This window comes from Scyliorhinus torazame, chromosome 8, assembly GCF_047496885.1.
Source record: "Scyliorhinus torazame isolate Kashiwa2021f chromosome 8, sScyTor2.1, whole genome shotgun sequence".
NCBI classification, from domain to species: Eukaryota; Metazoa; Chordata; class Chondrichthyes; order Carcharhiniformes; family Scyliorhinidae; genus Scyliorhinus; species Scyliorhinus torazame.
In genome coordinates this window covers 268,904,236-268,928,317 of record NC_092714.1, presented here as the reverse complement: position 1 = coordinate 268,928,317, position 24,082 = coordinate 268,904,236, and the positions used below count along the sequence as shown (strand labels likewise).

At 50.5% G+C, this 24,082-nt stretch overlaps 1 long non-coding RNA gene across 1 annotated transcript; it reads left to right on the top strand.

Annotated features, from left to right (window-relative positions):
- Positions 1 to 946: 946 nt before the first annotated feature.
- LOC140428849 (uncharacterized) lies at positions 947 to 21,439 on the top strand. Its single transcript, XR_011948931.1, has 2 exons — positions 947 to 1,235; positions 19,937 to 21,439. It is a non-coding gene; the product is annotated as an uncharacterized lncRNA (long non-coding RNA).
- Positions 21,440 to 24,082: the final 2,643 nt, after the last annotated feature.

Here is a 24,082-nt window from a genome sequence, read left to right as displayed (position 1 = left end):
CCGTTTCACAAAGGGCTTTCTTGAATCTTTTATCTTTCTCCCTTTGGTTTGCACACCATAGGAATCGCATCGCCATTTTCTTGACACCTTCCCATAGTGATGTATTGTGGAATCAACGTTTTGTTAGTGAGGGGCTCAAATGAAAATCTGCCTTCTGCATCAAATCAGGAAATCAACCCTGCGTGGAAGAGTTCAGATTTACCTGGGCCTGGAAGTTTCAAATATGAGGACAGGTTGCAGAAACGTGGCTTGTATTCCCTTGAGTGTAGAAGATTGATATTTAAGATGTTGAAATGATTTCAATGAGATAGACACACCAAAACTATTTCCTCAGGTGACCGGATTCCAAATAAGGGCTGGGCTCTTTTTGATGGAAATCAGAAAACAGTTTTTTTGGACAAAGCGTAGTGGAAATCTGACATTCTCTCCCCAAAGGGCTGTGGACTTTGGCGGTAATTGGATCTTTCAAGACTGAGGCCAGCAGATTTTTGTCAGGTAAATGTATCAAGGGATATGGAACAAAACGGGGAAATATAATTGAAGTAAAAGTCAGCCATGATTAATGGACTGGACAGCCTCCTCCTATTCCTATGTTAGCATCCACTGAAAACCTGTTTAGATTTAAAGGAGTCCAGATTTTCTGAAAAAGCTGTTTGCTGGCATTTACTTTTTCCCTATTTACTATCTTTGGGCTTGATAAAAGGTGTCATGCAAAGCATGATCGGTTTGTTTGTGCATTGAGATGAAAAGGTCACTCAGCGATGAATAAAGTCAGAGAAAGATGAATGTGGAAAATAAATCCTGAGTTTCAGCACTAAAACATTTAAGAATTTTATCCCAATGATTCCAAAGTTTGTTGTTCAAAAGTACTTTCTCGGAGAGTTAGACAGGAGTGCAATCTTTGAGCTGAAGGATTCAAAATTCAGTCACCTCGTTAAAAGATAATAATATCATGGAATTTTCAAATCTCTTGGCTGGTACTTGATGCCTGTTTTAACTAATTAATTCCTGAAGTTCATTTTAACGGCACTCCTTTAACACAAAAATGGTTTTAATTCTCGGCTCTCTTACTTTCCATCTGCACCTTGTGACCCTTGCACCTCATATCACAATCCATAGGGACTAAACATTAACTTCAATTCCATGGAGAAAGATACATCAAGCTCGACAACAAACAGGCAAGTGACATTGGAGATTTCTTACAACTTTAATGGACTGTTACAGAACAAAACATTGTAAGTCAAAGTAATTCGCCACCAATCTATAATAAATAACTTGAGAGACTATTGCTTTGTTTAAATGATTGCAGATTCATGTGACTTGAAATAGCAGATTGAGCGCATTAATAGAAATAAGATTTATTAAAATGGACTGAAGGAAGTCAGTGATTCTGAGGTTTTTTATATTCAAATTGTCGATAACTTTAATCATTTGGATCTCATTACTTATATGGCAAAATGTACTTGGATTGCAACAGATAGTCTGTTTAGGAAACGCAGGAAACACAACATTATTGGTAAAATTATCTTTTCCTTCATCTTTGATGTGCGGAGAAGAGAATTATGGATGTTCATCAAGCAAATATTTAAGCGTCAGTAAGTCTTCTCTGACCAAAGGACTTCTAGAATTAAGAGTCAGGCGATTTCTGTAGAACAGCTGCCGTTTTCATACATGTCTATATTGTGGAATATAACTGATGAGATTCTTGATAGTCATTACCTAGTCAAAAGGAGCACATTTTCTATGAAACTTCTGGATTTTTAATGCATTATCTTTCTCTCCAAAACAAGTATTTTCCATGTCCCAGAAACCGCCATCAGAGAAACAAACAAATTTAAGACCTTGCATGATTTGAGCTCACAAACAAATCCTTCTGGTGTCCAGAGGCGCATCGCGTGATACAGTTGAAAAGTATGGAGGGGTGACAGCGTAGATTGGCAGAAAACAGGGCTTAATTGAGTGCAGCTGAATTACGGGATACGTGTTGTGGGCTGCTTACTTTCATGTCAATATGAAACGAGACTTAAATGATATTATTCTCCCTTGATGAAGAGATGTGAAATTTTACTTTAAGAATTATTTTTTAACCCAAGGGTACTAGATTAACCACATAGAAAAGATAATGAAAATAATAAAATCTCAAATTCGATGGAATTTTCTGCTGTGTACCGGTTGGAGATCAGGGGTGAAATTCTCCGTTAACGGCGGAAAGTCCGCCGATCGGCGCAAAAAACGGCGCAAATCCGACTTGCGTCACGTCGGAAAAATGGGTCGATAGTCTCCGGCCCGAAATGGGCTAGCAGCGACGTAACGGGATCCGCGCTTTCGCAGTGGTTCACGACGTGCAGCGTCATACGCGCTGCACAGCGTGGCGGCTCATAAGACCGCGCTGCTCCCCCCCACCTGACCGGAACACCCGACCGCAACACCCGACTGGATGGCTGGCCGTCGCTCAGCCCCGAGGTTCGAGTCACGCGTTGTGGAGGCGCTCCTGGACGCGGTGGAGCAGAGGAGGGACGCCCTGTATCCCGGGCACGGCCGCAGAGTTGCCCCACGCCACAGCCGGCGTCTGTGGAGGGAAGTGGCAGAGGCCGTCACCGCTGTGGCCCTGACACCACGGACAGGCACCCAGTGCCACAAGAAGGTGAACGACCTCGTCAGAGCAGGCAGGGTGAGCCTCCCCCACATCCCCCCCTGCCCATATCCCCCCTCCCCCATACCCCCCTCCCCCATATCCCCCCCTCCCCCATATCCCCCCTCCCCCATATCCCCCCTCCCCCCATATCCCCCCTCCCCAATATCCCCCCTCCCCCATATCCCCCCTCCACCATATCCCCCTCCCCATATCCCCCCCTCCCCCATACCCCCCTCCCCCATATCGCCCCCCTCCCCCATATCCCCCCTCCCCCATATCCCCCCCTCCCCCATATCCCCCCCATATCCCCCTCCCCATATCCCCCCTTCCCCATATCCCCCCTCCCCCATATCCCCCCTCCCCCATATCCCCCCTCCCCCATATCCCCCCCTCCCCCATATCCCCCCTCCCCATATCCCCCCTCCCCATATCCCCCCCTCCCCCATATCCCCCTCCCCCATATCCCCCCTCCCCCATATCCCCCTCCCCATATCCCCCCTCCCCATATCCCCCCCTCCCCCATACCCCCCTCCCCCATATCGCCCCCCTCCCCCATATCCCCCCTCCCCCATATCCCCCCCTCCCCCATATCCCCCCCATATCCCCCCTCCCCATATCCCCCCTTCCCCATATCCCCCCTCCCTCATATCCCCCTCCCCCCTCCCCCATATCCCCCCTCCCCCATATCGCCCCCTCTCCCATATCCCCCCTCCCCCATATCCCCCCTCCCCCATATCCCCCCTCCCCCATATCCCCCCCTCCCCATATCCCCCCTCCCCCATATCCCCCTCCCCCATATCCCCCCTCCCCCATATCCCAAGCGACGACCCAGCGACGAGGGGGGCAGCCACAGGCCCCCGTCACATCCGAGCCAGGACACCACTACCCAGGACACCACTACCCATAACACCACTACCCAGGACACCACTACCCGGGACAGCACTACCCAGGACACCCCTACCCGGGACAGCACTACCCAGGAAGACGAAATACCGGACAGTGACTCAGAGTGGATGGGTGGAGACGAACCCCCACCCCAAAGTGCCATGGACTCAGAGTGGGACGAAGAGCACGACACAACGCCACTGCTGTCACCAACACCCTCCACCATCGCAGAAACACTCACCACGGTTGGGCACTTTAGTGATGAGGCGTCTGGTACACTCACTGGTGCGCACAACACAGCCGTCCCGGTACAGCAGGTGGAGGTAGGAGCAGCAGAGGGACCGGGCGGTCGGAGGGCAGCCCAGCCCAAGCGAACATCTGCCGCCCAGATGGATCCCGGGTTCCTGCAGTTACCACACCCACACATAGATCCGATGCAACCAACGACCCGGAGACGAGCGATTAGGGTGACGGGCGGCTTGCGGCGGCTGCGGTCGCAGGTGGAGGAGTCCACCCGCGTCCAGGAGCTGGGAGTGGTGCCGGTCATGCGTGCCACCCAGGCTGACACCGCACGGGTGGCGTCCGCGGTGGAGGCAATGGGTGCGACGGTGTCAGACATGGGGAACGGTTTGCGAGGCCTGGGGCCCTCCGTGCAGGCGGCGTCTGTGGCCCAGGAAATGGCTGCCCTCTCACAGGAGGCCATGAGCCAGTGCCAGCGCTAGATGGCAGAGGCGCTCAACGCCATAGCCCAGTCTCTGCAGGCCATGGCCCAGTCTCTGCAGGCCATCGCTGAGGGCATCGGCGCCAGTGGCCATGTGCGAGCCGGCGTCGCACTGTCACAGACGGGGTTTGCCAACCCCCTGGGCTCCATGGCTGCAAACCTGCAGACCCCTATCGATACCAGCACTGGCCTCCAGGACTGGCAGCGCCAGATGTCGGGGGGGCGTCGGATGGCCAGTCCGTTCGCATCCCCCACCCATGTTGAGGCCTGGGGGCCATCGGGCACCCCGAGGGAGGAGGAGGTGGTGTGGTCCGTCCCGGCTCCCTCTGTAGGGGAGGTCCCGGTACACCGCGACATCTCGGACTCCCCCCCTTCCGTCCCAGGTGCATCGGGTGGGCAACGGGCAGGACAGGCTGGCAGCTCGCCAACCCAGTCGCCCGGGCCGCAGCCTGGCCCAGCTAGGCCAGGACGCCCCAGGAAACGGCCGCCAAAGGGATCCAGTGTCAGAGGGCAGGAATCACAGGAGTCCACCTCCAGTTCTGCTGTACATCTGGGGAACCACGTAGACGTAGTCAAAGGGCCCGTAAGGCCAAACAATTAGACACTGAGTAAGTTGGCACGGGTGCAGGGCACAGATGAGTTTTAGGGGTTAGGGCACGTGCATGAACTCCTTTGGTTATTAAAGTCAATGTTACACCTACCGAAGCTGCCTTTGTGCTCTGTCCAAAGTGTGCGGGGGTGTCATGTACGTTGAGCGCAAGTGTGTGTGTAAGGGGTGGTCTTACCTCAGCCCCAGGTGAGTCTGCCCCCTTCCCCCTGGGCCGCCATCAACATCCCCCGGGCAGAGGACGGGACCGTGCGCTGCAGTGTCACAGCCGCATGCAGGGATGGTCCGGGTGGATGGTGGTACTGTGGCCATGGGTCAGACATAGTCCAACGATGTAGAGCCAGGAGCTCATCGCAGGGCGGGTTGTCATCATCCTCCATGGCCTTCGATAGACACGCGTCCACCCGCAACTGTGTGAGCCCGGCCCGTTGTGCCGCAGGTGGATCGGCAATGGGGGGGGGGGGGGTGGTGTGCATGCGGGTGGGGTGGGTGGGGTTGGGGAGGGGGGTGAGGGTGCTGGGTGGGTGGATGGGTGGGGGGTGTGGGTGGTCGGCTGTTGCCATGGTGTGCGGTCTGTGGCCATACTACCCGATTCCCACGCCCATCTAGTCAGTGAAGCGGGCGTCTATCAGTCTGTCCTGTGCCCGCTGGGCCAGCCGGTAACGGTGGACAGCCACCCGCCTGTGTCTACCCCATCTGCCCTGACCATTGCCCCCATCCCCCTCATCTGGGAGGACAGGGCCTCTTCCTGCTGCTCCTCCACTCCGCCCTCCTCTGCCTGCGGCACATCGCCCCTCTGCTGGGCTATGTTGTGCAGGACGCAGCACACAACAATGATGAGGCCGACCCTATCTGACCGATACTGGAGGGCGCCCCCAGAGAGGTCCAGGCACCTGAAACGCATCTTCAGCACGCCAAAGCACCTCTCGATCACTCCCCTTGTCGCTACATGGGCATCATTGTAGCGGTTCTCCGCCTCATTGCATGGCCTCCGTATAGGCGTCATCAGCCACGATCGCAATGGGTAGCCCGTCGCCCAGCAACCAGCCCCTCAGCCGGGGATGGCGTCCCTCATACATGCCGGGGATGGATGACCGCAACAACACGAATGAGTCGTGTACACTGCCTGGATGACGGGCGCAGACGTGCAGGATCATCATGCGGTGGTCGCACCTGTACGTTCATCGAATAGGTCCCCTTCCTATTAGTGAACACGGCCCTGTTATCTGCAGGTGGCCGCATGGCGACGTGCATCCCATCGATCGCGCCCTGACCATGGGGAACTCGGCCACGGCAGAGAAGCCCACGGCCCGGGCATCTTGGCTGGCCCGGTCCACAGGGAAGCGGATGTAGCGGTGCGCCATGGCATATAGGGCATCTCTCACTGCCCGGATGCACCGGTGCACCGATGTCTGCGATATGCCGGACAGGTCCCCACTTGGTGCCTGGAATGACCCCGTTGCATAAAAGTTCAGGGCCACCGTAACCTTGACGGACACGGGGAGAGGGTGTCTCCCGCCAGTGCCACGCGGTGACAGGTGTGCCAGCAGGTGGCAGATGTGTGCCACGGTTTCCCGGCTCATCCGGAGTCTCCTCCTGCAGTCCCGGTCCGTGAGGTTCTGGTATGACTGCCGGGGCCGGTACACACGGGGCGCCCTCGGGTGCCTCCGTTGCTGTGGGGCCGCGACGTCCTCCTCCCCCTCCTCGTCCTGTCGGTCAGGTGTCCCTCCAGCCTGGGCGGCTGCCATCTGCCCCTCTGCGGCAGCCTGCGCCGCCTCTCTGGCACGCTACTCCTCCTCCTCCTCATCCAGGTCAACATAGACATGAGCGGCTGCCACCACGGCGGCCAACATCGCTGGATGATCTGAAAACATGACGGCCTGTTGGGGGGGGGGGAGGGGAACGACGACATGTCATCATTGCCCATATCCCCTCCTCCCCCCAGCCAGGTGGCATGGACCGCATGGGTCCAACTGTTGGAGGCTGGCACCTGGCCAGGTGGACCAACTCACTTGCCCTCCCATCCCCCTCCTCGGCACGGACCCCCCCCCCCAACCCCTAACCTCCACCCCGGCCCGGCCTGGACCCCCCCCCAACCTCCACCCCAGCACGGACCCCCCCCCCAACCTCCACCCCAGCACAGACCCCCCCAACCTCCACCCCGGCACGGACCCCCACCCCCCCAACCTCCACCCCGGCACGGCACGGACCCCCCCCCAACCTCCACCCCAGCACGGACCCCCCCCAACCTCCACCCCACACGGACCCCCCCCCAACCCCCAACCTCCACCCCGGCACGGACCCCCCCCCCCAACCTCCACCACGGCACGGACCCCCTCCCGGCACTCCCCCGGAGCCCAGCCTACTCTAACCACCCCCCCCCCCCCGCCGCACACACACACACACAACCCGAGACACACCTCTCCTCACGCAATCAGACTGCGGCCACGCCATTGCCTGCCCAGAGCCAACCCCCCAGGCCGTCACTCACCTCGACGCTGGTCGGCATGAGCCTGGAGCACCGGTCACGCCGATGAAAAGGAGGTTTGATTCACGTCGACGTGAACAGTCATCACGTCGACGGGACTTCGGCCCATCCGGAAGGGAGAATATCGGCAGGCCGAAAATCGGCTGCCTTGCGCAGACCCGTGACATTCTCCGCGGCAGCGGCGCCATTAACGCCCCGCCGACTTTTCTCCCTTCGGAGACTTCGGCAACCGGCGGGGGCGGGATTCACGGCGGCCAACGGCCATTCTCCGACCCTCTGGGGGGTCGGAGAATGACGCCCCAGGTTATACACCCGGTCTTGATCTTTGGTAATGACTTGAAGCAATTCAACCTTAAATCTGCAGTCATTTATTGTTACTGTTTAAGGCTCTGTCTTGGCAAAGAGCTGCTCAGAGACCTGTTTGATATTATTTATTACCACTGAGATGATGGGGGGATTTGGGATGGCTGAATCATTGACAGACAAGAAATCCTATAAAAGCTAAAATATTACACCTGCTTTGGTACTTGAGAGCGTGCTTTTACTGCTTTGGAAGTGATTTCTAATACTTTGTAGGCCTTGTCTGCTGCCTTGATGTTGAATAAGAAACAGGAGCAGGAATAAGCCATTTGGCCCTTTGAACCTGCTCTGCCATTAATAGATAATCTGTTACCTCAACTCCACCTTCCCACAATTTCCCCATGTCCCTTAATCCATTTAGGATCCAGAAATCTATCAATCTCTGTCTTGAATACACTTGTCAACTGAGCATCCACAGCCTTTTGGGTAGAGAATTCCTCCTCATCACAGAACTAAATGGCTGACCCCTTATTCTGAAACAGTGTCCGTTAGTTCTTGTCTACCCCACCAGAGGACATATCCGCTCTGCATCTACAGTATCGAGATTCCTAAGAATTTTGTATGTTTCAATTAGATCCCGTCTCTTTCTTGAAAATCCAAGGGTACAGACCTCGACTATTCAATCTCTCCTCAGAGTAATCCCCTCATGCCCGAATTCAGTCCAGTGAACCTGCATTGCTGTCCCTCTGAGACAAGTACATCTTTTCTTAGGTAAGGAGACCAAAATTGTATTCAGTACGCCAGATGTGGTTCCACTAAGGGCCTATTTCATTGTCGTAAGACTTGTCTATTCAGATACTGCAATCCCCGTATAATAAAGGCGAACACACCATTTCCTTACCTAATTTTTTGCATGTTATCTGCATGTTAACGTTTTGGACAGAATTTCACATTCACCCATCGACAAGTTTGTAGGGCTTGGTCATAAAATTCTTCAGATTGCTTTTTCACTGAGCTCTCACCTTCCCCAACCTTTCTGCAATCACAATTTACAACCAACATTAAATAGATTGTGGGCGAGATTCTCTGGCCTCTCAGCAGCGTGTTTCTCGGCACTGGGATCTTCTGGTCCCACTGTCGTCAATGGGATTTGCCATTGAATCCACCCGATGATGCTAGGGAACCCCTGGTGGGGGTGTACCATCAGCAGAACTGGCCAGATGATCTCATCGAACATCTTAGTAATGTTCAAAGAAACATAGTCCCTATTGTAATGTTTGAACAAGGGAACCAATCGGCACACAGCAGGATCCCAGCAGGAAGGAGGTAAATCATCTGTTTCAAAACCCTGAGCTTGTAAAAAAAGTCCTACATAAATGTAAGCCCTGGAGAAGAGTCATACGGACCCAAAATGTTAATTCTGTTTCTTTCTCCACAGATGCTGCCAGACCTGTTGGATTTTTACAGCATTTTCTGTTTTACGACATAAATATAAGTTGTAATGTTGTCTGATTGAAAAAATGGTGGCCAGGTCTCCAGAAGGAGACCCCCTGCTCTCCTGTGAATTATGTCATGGGATCATTCAGATCCACCTCAGAGGGCAGACATATCTTTGCTTTAATGTTTCACCTCAATATTGGCACCAATGACAGCGCAGCATTCACGCAGCAGTGCACTGGAATGTCAGCCAGCTCAAGGTTTAGCAATGGAAATTGAACTCATAAGGTTCTGATGTAGAGGCAGGAGTGCCAGCCAGTAAGCCTTGGGTGAATCTGCAGGTTCCCGAAACATTAGTCAGAAGCCATTCCCCCATCTTCTCCCCATAGCACATTCTTTCTTTTCAGATAGTAATCCAAAATTCCCTCTGGAATGCTTCGATTGAACCTGCCTCGAACACATTTAGGGAGTATATTCCAGATTATAATTACTTGTATAAATTTTCTCCTCATGTTGCCATTGTATCTGCTGCCAAGTATTTTAAGTCTGTGTCCTCTGGTTCTCTATTCTTCCAGCAATGGGAACAGTTGAGGCCGAACCTGCATTTATGCACGATTACCACGGCTTCCTTGTTTTTGTACTCTATTTGGGAGGCAGGGTAGCACAGTGGTTAGCACTGTTGCTTCACAGTACCAGGCACCCAGCTTTGATTCCCGTCTTGGGTCACTGTCTGTGTGGAGTCTGCACGTTCTCCCTGTGTCTGCGTGGGTTTCCTCCGGGCGCTCCGGTTTCCTCCCACGAGTCCCGAAAGACGTGCTGTTAGGTTAATTGAACATTCTGAATTCTCCCTCTGTGTACCCGAACAGGCGCCGGAGTGTGGCAACTTGGGAATTTTCACAGTAACTTCATCGCAGTGTTAATGTAAGCCTACTTGTGACACTAATAAAGATTATTATTATTTAAATATTTATCTATTAAATATTTTAATCACTACTCCAAAGTCTAGGTACAGCCAACACTCATAAATCCAGTGTTGTTGAACTTTGATTCATTTAATTTGGTATTGATGCTGGGTGATGAAATTCTTTTGTGATTTTTAAAAAAAATATTAGGATTATATGGATTCCATCTAATAACCTCTACTGATGAATACGGCAGGGCTTATTTCTAGACTGGAGATTCTGAACAGATAAAATCCAGCTGGATTAGTGAGTTTATGGACAGAATATTTAATAAATATTCATATTTAAAGAAATGATTAAAGATCAATCGAGTTTGTTACCAAGCCAATTTATGAGCAGCATGGTAGCACAGTGCTTAGCACTGTGGCTTCACAGCGTTAGGGTCCCAGGTTCGATTCCCTGCTCGGTCATTGTCTGTGGCGTCTGCATGTGTCTGCCTGGGTTTCCTCTGGGTGCTCTGGTTTCCTCCCACAAGTCCCGAAAAACATGCTTGTTAGGTAATTTGGACGTTCTGAATTCTCCCTCAGTGTACCCGAACAGGCGCCGGAGTGTGGTGACTAGGGGCTTTTCACAGTAACTTCATTGCAGTGTTAATGTAAGCCTACTTGTGACACGAATAAAGGTTATTACTTATTTGTCTCCAGTAGCCATCACTCATCTTCTTGCTCCACCTCAAAGTCACAGCCCACTACTGAGCTCTGGCATTGCCGAGACCGCTAGGGTCGGCCAACAGCTCTTGAAAGTGAGACTGCCTCCAACTAATGCATGGAAGCCCCACTCAGATCTAGTTCCACCTGCAAGCAGTATGTTTCGGCTGCTGACCGATTTTCCTTTGGCAGGGTTAGGGTGGTGAGCAGCCCTTGAATTGGACTTGGGTGCTCTGCTGGTATCTTGGCACAGGCTACGTCCCCATATAGCATATCCATTGGGATACAGCCATTTCCCATCCTGTGCACATGCCCAAGCCAGTGAAGCCTTCTTTGCTTGATTAGCACTAACTTGCTCAACATGATCTCCCTAGAAAGGACTGTTTCATTGGTGACTTTGTCTTTTCATGTGATGCTGAGGATGAAACTGAGATGGAAGTTATTAAATATTGTTTCTTGATCGGTGTAAGTTGTCCAGGCTTTGCTGTCATACAGCAATGTGCTGGAAATATGGGCCTTGCAAATAAGCATCTTGATCCAGTTTGTTCTTTTTCCAAGCCCTGTTTGTCAGTTGGCAGAAGTTGGTGACTGATTTTCAATGTGAGTACTGTGCTCTTCATCGAGAAACAAATTGTTGTCGATCCCAGCCACTTTCTTAGCAAGCACAAACTACTCTACTGTGAAAGAAAGGATGGAGGATTTCATGGTGGCTGAATTTAAAGATTGCCCAAATATTAGATGAAGATTCCAGTGCAAAGGTGGGGTTACTAACGGGCGGTCTGAAAATTTGCCAATTTGAGAGTTGAGACAAATAAGTGGGTCTGTGACAGCGACTTTAGACATTTGAACTCAGAAAATGCACAAGGCATGGTCAATCGGTTGTAAGGGTGCAATTCTCCGGCTCGTTGCTCAAGCGAAATGAGGCCGGTGAATAGCGGAGGAAGCAGAAAATGAGAACCGCGACAGGCGCCAAACAGTGTGCAATGCAACCGGCCCACTCCCATAAGCAGAATTGGGATCTCACCATTGCATGGGGAGAAACCAATTATCACCACTTAAGCTCTGTTTCCATACAATTAACGGGAGCCACCCCATATCCAACGGCCTCCCGTGATTTATTGGCCTCCCCAGTAAGTGCTCATGCTGCTGTGATTAGTTCTCCTTTTGAAAACGTAAACATAGCGGAAGGGCTTCTGTGGAGGGCCGAGGAGGTGAGTAGCAATCTCTGCTCACAGGCAAAGAGCACAGGGTGCTGGGCTTGCCACCCCAGTGCTCGGCTGGGTTTGCGGACCCTCCTCAGGGGTGGGCCGCCATGGGATGGTGGGAGGGGGGGGGGGCGTTGGGTGGGGGGGCAACAGCACGCGGCACCTACATGCTAACCCCTGGATCATGTGTACTCATTGTAGCCATCTGCGATGGCCACATCCCGATTACAAAATGGACACTTGCAAAGAATGCAGGGAAAATTGGACAATGCTAAGAAACGAGCAGGTGCAAGCTCTGTCTGTTGATTAGAACCTTAAACGTTCAGACAGGACAGAAAATACCAAACGATTTACATACTAATGAGCCATCTCCAGGGACAAAAGGGAAACATTTAGATACACAATGTTAAGGCAGACTCCGCGGCGCCAGAAGAAGCTAAGACAAAGCAGAATGACAGTCACCAGGACACGCCCAGCGATCAGGGAACCACCCCTCTATTGGAGGAAAATCGATACCGATGATTGGGAAAGACCCAATTAGTTGAGGCCAAGTTCAAGGCCCGCCCAAAAGAGCGCAAAGCCCTTTTGGGTATAAAAGGTATCCCCCAAGGGAGAACGCTCTACTCTGGCTTTGGCTCTCAGCGAAGAGAGAGACCAGCCTAGCAGCTACAGCAGACCAAGTAAGTTCCAAGTCACGCATGCTACGAGATAGACGCTCCTAGTTGCTACCCTGTAAACAGCTCAACCCAGCAGCCTCAGAACCAAGCAACGGCCATTGTTCCTCTGACTGAGTGGGCGCCCAAAGCTAAGTATAGGCTTTAGTAATAGTGGTAGTTTAGTTTTGTAGAGTTTATGCATGAGTAGATTTGACTGTGTGTAAATAAATGAGCATCGCTTTTGAACTTACTAACTGGTGTATCGAGTCATTGATCAGTATTCGGTTCTGAACCTTGTGGCGGTGTCGAAAGATACCTGGCGACTCTTGAGCAAACGTGATTAAATAGAGCCAAATTAAGAACCAACCAAAAGTTAACAGCATTTACTGGTGACATCTGACGGGACTTGACTTAGAAGTGGCCTAACCACTCCGAGAGAACCCAAAATTTGAATTGAGAATCCAATTGGGAACAGAAAGAAAAACCACAAGCGTCAAAACAGTACTGATCAAGCCTCTGAGATTTGGAAGTGTGTTAATGCATGCGTACTAACAGGGATATAAGGTAAACCTGAGAGATTTTGTTGCGGAAAAACTGTCGGGAGTTTTGTAGGTCGGAAAATAGCATAAGCCATACCCGTGTTTACATCACCGCTTTATCACCCCCTGTTCCAAATTCGTTAGAGATCCTAGTAGAGAGAATGACAATGAAGGCAATGGAACACTTATGAACCCCCAGGAATTTGAGGTTGCAGCGATCAGCAGTAGAGTAGGACAGTGTCCCGTTTGGGAAGAAGAGATCAGGAAATATCTCAAAGGGAAAGGTTGGCCCCTTTGGGGTGAATTCTGTGATAATGAGGAAACAGGACCCGGGAGTATAGGACATACTTGGTGGGAGAACCTGTCAGAGATACACAAGAAGAGCTTGGGAAAAGCGCGCAATCCGATGGCAATTGTGTCCTGTTTGGCACAATTGCGAGGCACAGAGGAGGTCGTTAGGACGCTCCGTAGAGAGATAGAGGAGAGAGACAGAAGTAGTGAGGTAGACGTGAGTGAGGTAGAGAAAGAGAATCGAGATCTGAAAGAGCAGTTAGCAGCAAGGGAGCGAGAGGTGGATGATGCCAAGGGGGCGCATCAGTCTTGTCGCGCGCATTTGAACAGTTTTCAGACACAATACGATAAGGCCGACCAGGACACGCAACGTGTGGTCTTGGTAAGACAAGAAGCAGAACAGCAAGTTGAGAAATTGCAGAAACAGTGCAATGATTTAAAAGCAGCCCTACGAGCACTCCATACTTCCACGATGGAACAAAGGCAGAGCTCCGTAGACCATGCAAAGTGCCGGAAGAAATTGCAGAATTACAATCTCTGCTGTCCATGCACAATGGATTTCAGAGTACATTCGGACCCCAATTAGATCAAGAATTGGCAGGAATTGAACAAGACTGCCCATAGATACGTACATGGGACATGTACGCAGGGAAAAACCCAGAAAAGAAGAGCGCCCCAACCCCCAACCGAACAGGCAGAACACACCCCCATGAATCCTGTGACCACACGCCGCAGGGCCGCAGGAGAAGGAGAAGCAGACTTCCTTTACACAACCCCATTGACCGTGACCCAATTACGGTGCGCGTGTGGAAAAATTACACCGTTCCTTCCCACATCCGACCCCCACCAATTTTTCGCGAAAGTCAGACAACAGGCAACCATGTACGGCCTGGACGAAAAGGAGCAAGAGAAGCTCACAGTTTTAAGCCTCGACCCTTCAGTTGTAGCAGCCCTTCCCAACCCACAGAATGTAGGAGGAGGCACACTCCAAGAGATGGACACAGCGATCCTTGATGTGATCGACTTTAACAGAGGAGACCCCGTCGAAGGCCTAAATAAGTGTAGGCAAAAGAAGACAGAGCACCCCACAGCATTTGCTGGACGTTTGTGGATTCACTTTACCGCAGAGTTAGCCCGTGCCCATTTGTCCCCAGACAATATGGCCAAATGGACCCGAATTCTAGTCTCCCACTCCACAGAAGCAGGACCAAAGCTTGCGCAAATTATGACCCCCTCAGATGAGGCCCACAATGAAAAATGGGTTTTGAAGAGATTGTCCCGCGCTTGGGAGCAATCAATTGCAGGCAAAACTGCATTTATACCACCCGATGAAGAGCAGGCAGAGAATAACCCAGTTAAAGTGCACCAGAACCCTGCATGGGTAAATGAGGGCAGGAACAGCCAACCCCAGCCAAAAGCTCAGGAATGTTATAATTGTGGACAGCTGGGACACTTTGCACGAGAGTGCAACGCGCCCCAGAAGCAGCAGAGAAGCCAACAGACAGGCACCCAAAACAGGAATAGGGCAAAGCCGATCCATAGCGTTAGCGCCCCTTCAGAGAATGCAGACATGAACGGCACCGACTGACGGTGTTCGGGCTCCCCAACTTGTGTCTGCGACACCCTTTGGGACAAGTCTGGTAGACCGGTAGTGGCAGGCAAAGTTCGGGGACAACCCATGGAATTTCTTTGGGACACAGGAGGGTCCCGCACCACACTCAATTCCTCCATGATGTTCCAGCGAGACACGTGGCCCACACCAGACACCATCACACTCAGCGGTTTTACAGGCCATTTACAACAGGGACCCATCACAGCCCCTATAGCAATACAGATAGGTAACATCGCAACCAAGCACCCCGTAGTTTTAGTTGCTCTGCCCCAGACAGCAGAACATATCCTTGGGATCGACTTCATGAGCTCCCATAACCTTTCTTTCGACCCAGTGAACAAGTGTGTATGGAAAATGACAACGGCAGCATGAGCCCCCGCCACGCTCACAGTTGGAGAATACGTAAACAGGATTAGCTTAGTAGGAGACTTCTGGTTCGACCCTTGAGCCATTAGTGCAGACAAACAGGTTAGGGCTGTCCTGCAGGAACATAAAGCAGCATTTGCACAGCACAAGCACGACTGTGGCAGTTTGACTGGCTTTGTGAACATTACAGGTCCCGACCTTAAACCCCAGAAGCAGTACGGATTTCCCCAGGAAGCAGAGGGAGAAATCTGCAAAGTAATAGAGAGTTTGTTGGATCAAGGCGTACTCAGATCAGTAGCCTCCACAAACAAATCACCGATTTGGCCCGTCAGGAAACCGGATGGATCATGGCGACTGACTATCGATGACCGGGAACTGAACAAAGTAACCCCAGCAGCAGCCCCCACTGTAGCCACTAGTCCCGAGACCATGCTCAAACAGGAACTCCAGTCAAATTGTTTTTCGGTTTTGGACATTAGTAATGGCTTCTGGTCCATTCCATTGGCTAAAGCATGCCAGTACAAATTCGCCTTTACATTCCAAGGGCACCAATACACGTGGATGTGCCTTCCACAAGGCTTCCACAACTCCCCCTCCATTTTCCACCGACAGCTGGCAAATGGATTAGCAAAATTTTCCCGCCCCGATTGTCTGGTCCAGTATGTAGACGACTTGTTACAACAGACAGACACAAAGGAAGAGCACATTTTGCTTCTCGCCGAGCTCCTAGCACTCCTAAAAGAAATTGGTTGTAAAGTCAACCCCAAGAAGGCCCAGATTCTGAAAGAAAAAGTGATTTACTTAGGAACAGTGATCACTCATGGTAAGTGCAATATCGAACACACGAGAATTGACTCGATTGTCAAATTGCCCCTTCACCACAATGTCTCAGCCCTCCGGTCATTTTTAGGACTAGTTGGTTACAGCCGAAACCATATTGACGGTTTCGCCACTAAAGCAGCGCCCCTTTCTGAACTTCTCAAGAAGCAGGCACCTTGGGAATGGCTTCCACTGCATACAGATGCCGTGGATGCTTTAAAAAGAGCCCTCAGCACAGCCCCCGCACTACAGGTCCCAGATCCACATTCCCCGCACGCTATAGAGGTAGCAAGCACCAACCGAACCCTTTCGGCCGTGCTCCTCCAGGAACGCCATGACCAATAACATACGCCTCGCGCATGTTAGACCCTGTAGAGCAAGGATATTCTGCCTGTGAAAGGCACCTGCTCGCAGCTTTTTGGGCAGTGCAATACTTCGCATACATTACAGGACTCAACCCCATCACCATCCTCACAGAAGACACCCTGACACAGCTATTGTTAGACGGCCGACTTAAAGATGGCACAGTCAGCCAAATCCGTGCAGCCCGTTGGACCCTTCTTTTACAGGGACGGGACATCACGGTAAAGAGAACCAAAACCCACACATTCCTTGTCGATAATTTGCAGTATATGCAGGCACCCCTCACGAATGTGAGATCATCACCACTAAACACAACAGTGGCCCATTATTCCCAAAACACCCCCCTGGAAAACAGGTAGTACACCCCAGAGACCCCAGCCCACAGACACGTGCGCATCCCTAAAGATATATGTGGATGGCTCATCCACAGTGTTAAACGGAAAGAGAATTACCGGTTGCGGTATATATATATATAGAGGATGTGCAGGGACGCGCCCTAGATGAAATTTCCTTGAAGTTGCCAGGACACTTAGGCTTGCAGGCAGCAGAGCTGGCAGCGATTGCATATATTGTAGACCACCCAGACTCGTTCCCGACCCCAGCAGACATCTACTCAGACAGCTTGTATGTCTGTAATAGTTTGACAGAGTTTCTACCACTCTGGGAAACAAGAGGATTTGTTTCCGCGGACGGTAAACCCCTACCCTCAGCCCCATTACTCCACCATATCTTAGAGACAGCGAAGGATAGGAAATACGGCATCATTAAGGTTCGCCGTCATCACCGTTCTTCCCCCCCCGGTAACGTTAAAGCAGACGCCCTAGCGAAGGCAGGCTCCAGGCATGGTTATTTCTGAAACCCCCCCCCCGAAAGCACCCCAGTACATGCAGTTCAGGTCTCACAGACCAACATTCAGGATTTAGCGAAGGCCCAGGAAGAGGACGAGAAACTCAGGGAAGTTTTAAAGGGAACCTTCCCAGCCCCGTACAACAAGTTTAGAAACGCGATCACCGCACATGACGGTGTGATTTTAAAGGATGGCCTTTATATAGTTCCCAGCCAGGACAGGAACCAGATCATTTGTCAGTTCCAGGACAATCATGGACACCAAGGAATTGAACCCACCCTAGCCCACCTCAGACCGCTTTGCTGGTGGCCTGATTTAAAAACCGATGTCACACACTACGTAGAGAATTGTTTAATCTGTGCTCAGAACAATCCGGAAAGATATGCTAAAAAGGCTCAACTTAGTCATACCCGCTCCGTTAATGGACCCTGGACAAATCTCCAGATAGATTATACAGGACCCCTACCCCAGTGCAGAAATGGTTACAAGTATGTGTTGGTGGTCATAGACACCTTCACAAAATGGGTGGAAGCATTTCCATCACTAATACGGCCAAGACGACAGCTAAAATATTAACACACCACATCTTTACAAGATGGGGCCTCCCACGCAGTGAAGAGTCCGATCAAGGCTCCCATTTCACCGGACGTGTAATAAAAAACGTCCTCACGATCTTCGGCATTAGACAAAAGTTCCATATTGCATACCACACCCAGTCAAGTGAATGAATGAATAGGACATTGAAAGCCACCCTCAGGAAAATGGTTCAGCAAAATAATAGCACCTGGGATTCAGTACTCCTATTTGCTTTGATGTTATTAAGAAACACAGTATCTACATCCACAGGTTCCACCCCCTCATGACCAGACGCCCCATGAAAGGCACTGAGTATTTATTAGGACTGGATTTGGCCAGCCCCGCAGTTACAGCCCTCACACATGAAAACGCGGTCACACAACTAGTACAGAACATAAAGGCGGCCCAACTCGCCGCAGCAGTGAGACTTGGAACCAGGAAGAAACAGAGCAAGGCTTGTTTCGACAAAACAGTACACGCCACTGAGTTTACAGTAGGGCAACAAGCTATACTTTCCCTTTCCAACCCCAGTTCATTCCTCTCCCCCAGATTTTCCGGACCGTACTCCATTTCGGACAAAGTCAGCCCCTCAGTATACAAAATAACCTATTCCCAATGGTAAGTCTGCGTGGTTTCAGATAAACCAGCTCAAGGCTTACAGCTCACAGAATAACCACATACACCACATCCTGCTCGCAGCAGCAGACGATCATGCCCCGCCCACAGATGACGTTTTCCTACCCTCCCCCAACCACTCCAGCCCGTCCTCAGACACGACTTCAACTCCGCCCCCAGAGGCATGACTCCGCCTCTCCCTTCCCTCAACCAGCAGCGACAGTGATAGCGATCATGATGATGACAGCCACAGCACACCACGTTACGGCTACACCCCTGCACCAGGCCCCACTCCCAGTGAATCTGAGCATGATTCTACCGACCCATTTGAGATCACTTATATCAAAGCCCCTGACCCAGACCCACCGCCCGACAATTACGGATTGAAGCATAGTAGCTCCAACCTCGACACACGATTCTGGCACCGAGACAATTCGTTCAGGTTCATCCGGAATGATGAGATGGACCCCAATTCACCCCAAGCAGCTTTAGCACGGTTACTACAGACAAGAGTTTGGCAACCGGGAGAAAATGATGACTTAGAGTCTGACTCCAACCAAACAAATCCCTTTGCGACCCTGTTCGCTATTGAGCAGTGAGGTGTCCAGATGATGCAGAAAAAAAGGGACCGATGGAGAGATACGGTGTCCTTTCTGATGGAACCTGCACCATGTTTGTTGAATGTTTGTTCGTTAGTGTTATCGTTAAGTGTTGTGTGTAAATTCGGAAAGTTTTTTTCACGGCCCCACGTCACCACCCCCTTTGACGGCCAATGGCTGTTAGAGGAACTAGTTTGTCCCCAGAAACTTTTTAATGGAGCATGTTTGTCCCAGACAATAGTTCAGAGGAACTAGTCTGTCGACAGAATTCGACTCATAGTTGCTCCCCTAATTCGAGAGGCAGCCCCCCACGACGACCACAGTCTTACCCGTTCTTGCCGGTTGCTCAGCCAGTGGAGAAACGGCATTGGTCCCCGCCCTGCCTGAGGACCCGCCCTCTGGTCAGCTACGTTCAGGTAGAGCACATACGGCATTGATCACCGTCCTACCAGGGGATTCCACCCATTTCTTACCCGCCGTGGCCCAAACGCACCCCATTTTGGCTCGTTACGTTCAAAATTATTTTGTTTGGTTTTGGCAACTCTTAGGTTGCTTTCCTATGCTATTCACATCCTCAAACACTGGGATGGTAAATCACACAGGCTGCGAGATGGCTCGCAGTACGGCACTATTTTCTCAGTGACTTGTCCAAATATTCGGTTCAGATGGTGACCAATTATAAAGGGAAATTGGCAGTAAAGGACAGACAGACAGACATACGAGATCTTAAGCAAGATAATAACAGAAATTATGCGTGTGTTCACAGAACTCAGAAACCCAGGAACCCCAGAGGAAGACAAAGAAGAGGACCGACAAAGATGAAGACAGCCTTCGTGTTCACATGGATCTTAGTGGGATCCCTTCAGTTGCGCGCGGACGCTACTCCCCTGACCCCTACCACACAAACCGTAAATGATTCTCATCCCTGCAATACACGGAACCCTGAGATAATATACCCCGACCTGGTGTGATAAGTTTATCACCTGGTACTCACTCTCATATGTAGTCGAAGCACTCTTAGTGCTGGCGATACTTTGCAGTGTCGTGCAAACGTTTAGAGTTAGGAAATGGCGAAACAGAGCATATCGCTCTCGCACCCCAGTATACAGGTTTAGGCCCCCCATTTTCGGATTTTACCAGACCCCCGAACCCATTGGGACAGATTAAAGAGCATTCATTTTGTTTAATGTATTCTATGGAATAAAGAGCTGCAAACCTCTGTGTCTGACAGCCAGGCCAGAGAAATTTGTGTGCTGCTATTTTGTACAGTTTAAGATGTATAGATTATTTTTGGATTGTTTGTATTTTTGGATTGTTTAAATGAGGATAGTTTGTTGAGAATAGTTAGAGGTTCCAGTTTTTTTTATTTTTCTGCAATGCATGTATTAATGTCATAGCGCCCCATAGAATTTTTTGATAATGAATGTATTTAAAATGGTTTAGGTAAAATTGTGTTGCATAGGATAGGACAGTGTAGAGCCTAAGCATGTGTGTCCCGGGGATCAGAGGATGAAGACGCCATGGTAATGTGACCCTTCACGCTTCGCGTTGAGGATCACAAGGAGGGTGTGTAGCCATCTGGGATGGCCACGTCCCGATTACAAAATGGATACTTGCAAGGACTGCAGGGAAAATTGGACAATGCTAAGAAACAAGCAGGTGCAAGCTCTGTCTGTTGATTAGAACCTTAAACGCTCAGACAGGACAGAAACTACCAAACGATTTACATACTAATGAGCCATGTCCAGGGACAAAAGGGAAACATTTAGATACACAATGTTAAGGCAGACTCCCCGGCGCCAGACAAAGCTAAGACAAAGCAGATTGACAGTCACCAGGACACACCCAGCGATCAGGGAACCACCCCTAAATCGATACCAATGATTGGGAAAGACCCAATTAGTTCAGGCCAAGTTCAAGGCCCGCCCAAAAGAGCGCAAAGCCCTTTTGGGTATAAAAGGTATCCCCTAAGGGAGAACGCCCTCCTTTGGCTTTGGCTCTCAGCGAAGAGAGAGACCAGCCTAGCAGCTACAGCAGACCAAGTAAGTTCCAAGTCAACACACGCTACGAGATAGACGCTCCTAGTTGCTACCCTGTAAACAGCTCAACCCAGCAGCCTCAGAACCGAGCAACGACCATTGTTCCTCTGACTGAGTGGGCGCCCAAAGCTAAGTATAGGCTTTAGTAATAGTGGTAGTTTAGTTTTGTAGAGTTTATGCATGAGTAGATTTGACTGTGTGTAAATAAATGAGCATCGCTTTTGAACTTACTAACTGGTGTATCGAGTCATTGATCAGTATTCGCTTCTGAACCTTGTGGCGGTGTCGAAAGATACCTGGCGACTCTTGAGCAAACATGATTAAATAGAGGCAAATTAAGAACCAAACAAAAGTTAGCAGCACCATTCTTGGGGCAATCCTTGTCCCTACCCATCTGCCCCACTGACCACCCATAACCCCCATAGACTGCCAAGACGTCTGGCTGCACAGCTGAAGGCTTTTGCTAATAGAGAATTGTCAATCGTGGTTAAGTGAACAAGTGGATTCCCATGGGTGGGCAGGCCATGTAACATGTGGGAGTCATTGCCCAGCACCCTAACCACACCTTGATGCATGGACATTGTGTTGAGCACTGCAGAAGGCAATACCACATAGGCAACAGCCAACACCCGAACACCCAGGGGTGGGACACAGCTCCGGGACATGTCTACGGCCAGAGGATGGGTGATTGCAACAGGGAGGGAGGGATGCCTGGAGAGGGGCCATGAGTTCGGAGGTCGGCGCGCATTGCAGAAGAAAGTGACAGAGGCATCATACTAGTTGTGCACAAACGTGCCCTTTGTGTTTTACAATTCCCCACCCTCCCGATGGTGCTGTCCCCTCCCCCCACCTCCAGATCTCTCACCCCCAGATTGCCTGGGTACCTCCCCTACCCCAAAGTATGGGTGTGATCCACCCCCAGGGACCTCTGTAATAGGGGGACATCCACAGGGACCCCTGTAATAGGGAGATCCCCCACAGGGACTCCTGCCTAAATGACCCGCTTCCATAGAACCACCACACACAGACCCCTTCACCCACAGACCCCCCCCCCCCCCCACATGCAGACCCCCCCCCCCCCCCCCCCCAGAAAAGAGATCCCTGCCTGGAAGCTAGAGACAGAGAGTGGCTGTGGGAACCATTATAATAATCACTTATTGTCACAAGTAGGCTTCAATGAAGTTACTGTGAAAAGCCCCTAGTCGTCACATCCTGGCGCCTGTTCGGGGAGGCTGGTACGGGAATTGAACCCGTGCTGCTGCCTTGTTCTGCATTACAAGCCAACTATTTAGCCCAGTGTGCTAAACCAGTAATACTTATCTTGCAGCTCTACGTATCCATTCCTGAAAGGTGAGCAGCTGTGCCTAGGTCTGATTCCCACAGATCCACTCTCTGCAGGCCATCCTTGACTTTCCAGTAGTGGTTTGTGATTGGCAGCTCGTAAAAACTATCTGCCATTTTGATCCATTTATCTCCCTTTACTCTTCAGTGGCTTAAGTAGTGAAATCCCAATGTTTGTAAACATCAAAGAGAGGTAAGTACAATGAAATTATACTCTTAAGTGATTGGAATGCACTTAGTGCAACTTACATCTCTTTGAAGTGGGCAGTGTTTACAAACATTGGGGTTTCACCACTGAGGTCACTGAAGGGGGTGCTGATTTGCGGTGTGGAGAGTGGGAATGGCCTTGGATGCTCTCTACGTTCATGGCCCTGGCGTGGTGGACCTCACAAGGTTCACGATTGTAGAGACCACAAGTGAACCTTGCCCACTTGATTCCCAGTCACGGTGACTGGAAAATGATGGGAGGGTGGAGCATAGGGCCATTTGTGACTATTTCCGTGTATTTCCATGCTCCAGCTGGTGTGCGGCATGGAATTTTGTATCATCATGAACTTGGAAATATCACGTTTAGTCCGCACATCCAAGTCATCAACATATATTGTGAACAGGTGGAGTTCAAGCACTGATCATTGCATGAATGCGAGATTGACCCGTTTATTCCTACTCTCTACCTGTTATCCAACCCTCAATCAATGGCAGTGTGTTGTCTCCTATACCATGTGCTTTTATTTTGTGAATTAACCTCCTATGGGCAACTTTATCCAAAGCCTTCTGAAAGTCCTATTATACTATGTCCATCGCCTCTCCTCTATCGATTTTGTTAGTAACCTCTTCAAAATACTCCAACAAGTTCGTCAAACGATTTCCCATTCATAACTTCATGTCGACTATGCCCAAGGGCCAGATTTAAACAGGGCCACAGACTGATTCCTGGGATGGCGGGACATGAGGAGAGATTGAATCGGTTAGATTTATTCGCTGGAGCTCAGAAGAATGAGGGGATCTCAGAGAAATTCATAAAATTGTAATAGGACTAGGTAGGGTAGATAAGGATGTTCCCAATTGTGGGTGTGTCCAGAACCAGGGTCACAATCTGAGGATACGGGATCGATCATTTAGAACAGAGGTGAGGCAAAAATTCATTCACCCAGAGAGTGGTTGTCGTCCTGTGGGATTCGTTGTCACTGCCACAGGAAGTAGTTGAGGCCAAAACATTGCATGTCTTCAAAATGCAGTTCCATCAATCTCTTAGGGCAAAGGGGACCAAAAGATGTGGGGGGGGGAGAAAGTGAGATTAGGCTATTGATTTGAATGATCAGCCATGATCATAATGAGTAGCGGTTTGAAGGGCCAAATAGGTTTGAAGGGCCGAATGGCCTCCTCCTGCTCCCATATTCTATGTTTCTAATAGCATTGCTGCCTCACAGCGCCAGTGACCCTGTTTTCATTCCGGCTTTGGCTGTGTGAAGTTTGCACATTCTTCCTGTGTCTTTCCTTCAGGTGTTCCGGTTTCCTCCCATAGTCCAAAG